The following is a 6,730-nucleotide window of genomic DNA, read 5'->3' as shown; positions in this document are numbered from 1 at the left end:
GTGCGTCAGGCGCCGCGTGTGCGTCAGGCGCCGCGTGTGCGCCAGGCGCCGCGTGTCTATGTGCGTCAGGCGCCGCGTGTGAGTGTGTGCGTGTGTGTCAGGTCCGTGTGAGTGTCAGGTGCTGCGTCTGTGTGTGCGTGTGTCAGGTGCTGCGTGTGTGTCAGGTGCTGCGTGTGAGTGTATGCGCGTGTGTCAGGTCCGTGTTAGTGTCAGGTGCTGTGTGTGTGTGTCAGGTGCTGTGTGTGTGCGTGTGTGTCAGGTGCTGTGTGTGTGCGTGTGTGTCAGGCGCTGCATATGCGTATGCGTGTCAGGCGTTGCATGTCTGTGTGTGTCAGGCGCTGCGTGTCTGGGGGGGGTGGCCGGACACACAGCAGAGAGGGGGGGGGGGTGGCTGGACACACAGCAGAGAGGGGAGGGTGACCGGACACACGGCAGGGAGGGGAGGGGGTAGGGGGTGGCCGAACACAGCAGGAAGAGGGGGGAGTTGCCGAACACACAGAGGGAGGGGAGGGGATGGTGGCCAGACAAACAGCAGGGGAGGGGAGGGGGGGAGGGTAGGCCGGACACACAGCAGGTGAGGGGGGGGGGGGCTGGACACACAGCAGGGAGGGGGGGTAGGCAGGACACACAGCAGGGGAGGGGAGGGTGGCCGGACAAACAGCGGGGGGGGGGGGGGGGGTAGGCCGGACACACAGCAGGGGAGGGGGGGTGGCTGGACACACAGCAGGTGAGTTGGGGGGGGCTGGACACACAGCAGGTGAGGGGGGGGGGCTGGACACAGCAGGTGAGGGGGGGGGGGCTGGACACACAGCAGGTGAGGGGGGGCTGGACACACAGCAGGTGAGGGGGGCGGGGCTGGACACACAGCAGGTGAGGGGGGGGCTGGCCACGCAGCAGGTGAGGGGGGGGGCTGGACACGCAGCAGGTGAGGGGGGAGCTGGACACGCAGCAGGTGAGGGGGGGGCTGGACACGCAGCAGGTGAGGGGGGGGGTAGGCCGGACACACAGCAGGGGAGGGGAGGGTGGCCGGACACACAGCAGGGGAGGGGAGGGTGGCCGGACACACAGCAGGGGAGGGGAGGGTGGCCGGACACACAGCAGGGGAGGGGAGGGTGGCCGGACACACAGCAGGGGAGGGGAGGGTGGCCGGACACACAGCAGGGAGGGGGGGTAGGCCGGACACACAGCAGGGGAGGAGGGGGGGGCTGGACACACAGCAGGTGAGGGGGGGGCTGGACACACAGCAGGTGAGGGGGGGGTAGGCCGGACACACAGCAGGGAGGGGGGGGGGGTAGGCCGCCGGACACACAGCAGGGGAGGGGAGGGTGGCCGGACAAACAGCAGGGAGGGGGGGGTAGGCCGGACACACAGCAGGTGAGGGGGGGGGGCTGGACACACAGCAGGTGAGGGGGGGGTCTGGACACACAGCAGGGAGGGGGGGGTAGGCCGGACAAACAGCAGGGAGGGGGGGGGTAGGCCAGACGCACAGCAGGTGAGGGGGGGGGGGTGGACACACAGCAGGGAGGGGGGGTAGGCCAGACGCACAGCAGGTGAGGGGGGGGTGGCTGGACACACAGCAGGGAGGGGGGGAGGTAGGCCAGACGCACAGCAGGTGAGGGGGGGTGGCTGGACACACAGCAGGGAGGGGGGGTAGGCCGGACACACAGCAGGTGAGGGGGGGGGGGCTGGACACACAGCAGGTGAGGGGGGGGGCTGGACACACAGCAGGTGAGGGGGGGGGGTAGGCCGGACACACAGCAGGTGAGGGGGGGGGGTGGCTGGACACACAGCAGGGAGGGAAGGGGGTAGGGGGGTGGCCTTATTATAATAACCGTGTGGGGGAGGAGTCTGCGGCGGTGGGTGAATGAGATGTGGGGGCAGGCTGCTAAGGGTGCAGGGGAGGAGGGGAAGGGAGCCGGATGGATCTGAATGTGAGCCGCACGTAAGGGACCATACTGATCCTCCCCACCTCAGCCCGCTGGTGCTGCTGCCTGACTTCTTCCGTGCAGCACAGCTGTCTTCTCCGGCTGCCGCTGCCGCTCCCGCACCCGCTTCAGGTGTGGGGGTACCACACCGCTCAGTAGGCAAGCCCTTATAATATGTATCTATCTATCTATCTATCTATCGTATGTGTGTGTATATATACATCTATACATACATGCGCTAACACCTGGACATACACTGATGTACCCACACCTAATATCCATACATACACGCCCTGACACCTGGACATACACCAACATTCCCACACCTGCATCTATACATACACATGCTGACACCTGGACATACACCAACATACAAGCACCTGCATCTATATATACACGCGCTGACAAATGGACATACACCGACGTACCCACACTTGCATCTATACATACATGCACTGACATCCGGACATACAAGCACCTGCATCTATACATACACGCGCTGACACCTGAACCTACACTGACCTTCCCACACCTGCATCTATACATACACATTCTGACACCTGGACATACACAGACGTACCCACACCTGCATCTATACATACACGCGTTGACACCTGGACGTACACTGACGTACACACACCTACATCTATATATGCATGGATGCAAATGTGGGTACGTCTGTATACGTCCAGGTGTTAGCATGTGTATGTATAGATGTTAGGTGTGGGTACATCAGTGTATGTCCAGGTGTCAGCACATGTATGTATAGATTCACATGTGGGTAAGCCGGTGTACGTCCACGTGTCAGCATGTGTAGGTATAGATGCAGGTGTGGGTACGTTGGTGTACGTTTAGGGGTCAGCGTGTTAATGTATAGATGTTGGTGTGTGTATGTCAGTGTACGTACAGATATAGGTGTGTGTGTGTGTGTGTGTGTGTGTGTGTGTGTGTATGTATGTATGTATATGTATAGAGGAAGGTGTGATACATACATATAACACATACATGATAGATACATACATATATCACACACACGATAGATAGGATAGATAGATAGAACACATACATACAAGTTAGATACATACATACATTATAGATACATATATATACACACACACACATACGATAGATAGATAGATAGATAGATACATATATATATATATATATATCACAAACATATATGATTCATACATATATCACACACACATACATGATACATACATGAGAAAGACCTGGGATGGTGATGAGGCCAGGGCCCCCTGCTGATGTTGCGTTGAGGAAGGCAGTGTTCCAGGGCGGATGCCAGTCGGGGAGAGCGCCGCGCAGCCCGGGAAAAATACTGCTGAGGAGCTACATCTGGAAGAGCCCCTGGGAGGGAGAGTGCCACATGCCCCATCCTGCGCGGCAGACTCTGCAGGCCTGCACATGGGAAGGGAGGTCTCTGGCCACACGTACTCACCCTTCTGCTGAAGCCCCGCTGCTGTCCCCATCAGCGCTCTCCAGCGGGGAGCGGGTCCAGGATGAACCTCAACCTGTGAGAACTATCTTCATGATCAAGAGATCTCATATGCAAGATAAGTATGTGTTGGGATAGGGCTGGGGAGGGTGGCTGCTCGGGCACACCCCCGTCAAGTTAAGGAGATTTAACTGAGGAAGCACAAGGGAACTCTCGTCTGGGGACAACAACTGCAGGGAGACCACATCTTTTCAGATGAACATGGGAGGGCGGAAGGCTGCCTAATACTGAAGCACCCTCAGACATTAAACCATATGCAACAACTATTGCAAGCATTCCTGGGGGAAGGTCTGCAGCAGACGGATTTGCATACGGTGATGTCATCCAAGCAATGGGCCAAAGTTGGCTGGAACCCTCATCTGTATATGAAAAGAGAAAAGGGGCATGCAGGGCATGGCGGCCTTTTGCGGCGCTTGGATAACCCCAAGTTTGCATTAAACACCCCCACCCTCCTTCGGTGTGGGGCTCATGTTGGCCATGCCCAAGCCCCTGAAGCATTCAAGCTGATTTCTTGCAGCAGCTGGGCACTGTAACAGCTTCAGAGCTGCTCTACAAGACAAGTAAAAGGGTGTGGGCCCTGCAGCACCACCTGTAGTTTGCATACACACATATATAGGACAGCATCTCTTATATGCCCCAGGGTCAATAAAATAGTATCCTTGTCTAGGCTATCCATCCCCTCAGATAAGGTATTTGTCCATGCCGCTACAGCACTACACACCCAGGCCGACGCAATTGCCGGTCTGAGTAAGGTACCTGAATGTGTATAAATGGACTTCAGGGTAATCTCCTGTTTGCGGTCAGCACACTCTTTGAGGGTAGCTGTATCCTGGGACGGGAGGGCTACCTTCTTGGATAAGCGTGTTAATGCTTTGTCCACCCTAGGGGAGGATTCCCATCGTAACCTATCCGTTGATGGGAAAGGATACGCCATAAGAATTCTTTTGGAAATCTGCAGTCTTTTATCTGGAGATTCCCAAGCTTTTTCACATAACTCGTTCAGCTCGTGTGAGGGGGGAAAGGTTACCTCAGGCTTCTTTCCCTTGTACATATGTACCCTCTTGTCAGCGACGGGGTTCCTCTGTGATGTGCAAAACATCTTTTATTGCCATAATCATAAATCGAATGGATTTTGCCAATTTTGGCTGTAACTTTGCATCATCGTAATCGACACTGGAGTCAGAATCCGTGTCGGTATCTGTGTCAACAATCTGGGATAGTGGGCGCTTATGAGACCCTGACAGTCCCTGCAACATAGGATCAGGCATGGGTTGAAACCCTGACTGTCCCAAAGCTTCTGCCTTGTCTAATCTTTTGTGCAATGAGTTTACACTAGCATTTAAAACATTCCACATATCCATCCAATCAGCTGTCGGCGGAGACACCACATTCATTTGCTCCCGCTCCTCTCTAATATAGCCTTCTTCCTCAGACATGTCGACACACGTGTACCGACACACTTCACACACAGGGAATGCTTTTTCTGAAGACAGTTTCCCCACAAGGCCCTTTGGAGAGACAGAGAGAGAGTATGCCAGCACACCCCCCAGCGCTATATAACCCAGGAATAAAACAGTAACTTAATGTTTGCCCAGTAGTGCTGCTGTATGTAATTTGCGAATTATGTGCCCCCCCCCCTCCTCTTTTCAACCCTCTTGTCTAACGTGGTATAAGCAGGGTAGAGTCCGGGGAGCTTCCTCTCAGCGGTGCTGTGGAGAAAAAATGGCGCTGGTGAGTGCTGAGGGAGAAGCCCCGCCCCCTCGGAGGCGGGCTTCTGTCCCGCTTAAACTGTAAAATTGGTGGGGGCTTATACATATATAAAGTGCCCAGCTGTATATATGTTATATTTTTGCGAAAGAGGTTTATATTGCTGCCCAGGGCGCCCCCCCTGCGCCCTGCACCCTTACAGTGACCGGAGTATGTGAGGTGTATGGGAGCAAAGGCGCACAGCTGCAGTGCTGTGCGTTACCTCAGTGAAGATCATGAAGTCTTCTGCCGCCTCTGAAGTCTTCTTTTCTTCTCATACTCACCCGGCTTCTATCTTCCGGCTCTGCGAGGGGGACGGCGGCGCGGCTCTGGGACGGACGGCGAGGGTGAGATCCTGCGTACCAATCCCACTGGAGCTAATGGTGTCCAGTAGCCTAAGAAGCAGGACCTTGCAACTCAGAGAGTAGGGCTGCTTCTCTCCCCTCAGTCCCTCGATGAGGGAGTCTGTTGCCAGCAGTGCTCCCTGAAAATTAAAAACCTAACAAAATACTTTCTGTCAGAAAGCTCAGGAGAGCTCCTGAAAAGCACCCAGTCTCCACTGGGTACAGTATTGTTTTCTTTCAAAAATCCACTTCATTTTCTTTACCCTATTATTAAAATGGTAATTGACAAAAACAAACTACATTGTCACCAGAAGAGCAATACAAAATGTACAAGTGATATATTAAAATCATCTTTCCAGCTTGAATTTCAATGATGCATTGGGTCAACAATTTTGTGAGAAACATCTTCACCCTTAAATAAAGATTTTCTTAATTCCTTACCTGTGTGCTAATTAGATATCACCTTGTGTTCACATTAAACAGACTTCCACATGAGAAAGCAGCAAGGATGCAGTGGCGTTAATGTTTCCTGGTGTCAACCTGTATTATTTCAGTAGACATTGAAATGAGGATACATCTTGCTGCCTTTCCAATGAAGCAAGTTTAATTTAGTAATAGGTGAAAAACCATCCCTACAAAGGTGTTAATCAGAGACTTGGCTTTGTGGACACTTTTCAGAGAACAAATTTGTTAGCATAAAAATAAAGCCAGAAAATGAAGAGCTGTTTAATCACGCAATTTGATTTTTTTGCCAGCATATTTCTTTTTCTCTGCAACCCACTGCTAAATTGTGCTTCCTAGATGTTTTTATAAAATCACTGAATCAAATCTAACTCTGATTACATCAGAGAAGGCCAGGTACCCTACACCATAACAGGGGGTATGAAATTTGACTTGTCTACTTAAAGATCACCAAAATCTGATAACAAGGTCAATTACGTCCCTGGGTGGGATTGAACCACCAACCTTTTGGTTAATAGTCGTACACACTAACTGATTGCGCCACAGAGACACTTTGCAAAACAACATACTGACAAATGCTAATAAGCATTCATCTAAAACGTTTCCTAGAAAAACTTAAAAAAGTCAATAATCTGGAGAGTTTTTGTAAGATGTTTCTTCTATCAACCAACGAAGAAACACATTGGTACTTTCCCATGATGAGTGAGTGCTTCAGGATCTCTTGCACTTACATGTGC

This window comes from Pseudophryne corroboree, unplaced genomic scaffold, assembly GCF_028390025.1.
Source record: "Pseudophryne corroboree isolate aPseCor3 unplaced genomic scaffold, aPseCor3.hap2 scaffold_2418, whole genome shotgun sequence".
Classification (NCBI taxonomy): Eukaryota; Metazoa; Chordata; class Amphibia; order Anura; family Myobatrachidae; genus Pseudophryne; species Pseudophryne corroboree.
This window is presented reverse-complemented; position numbering follows the sequence as displayed.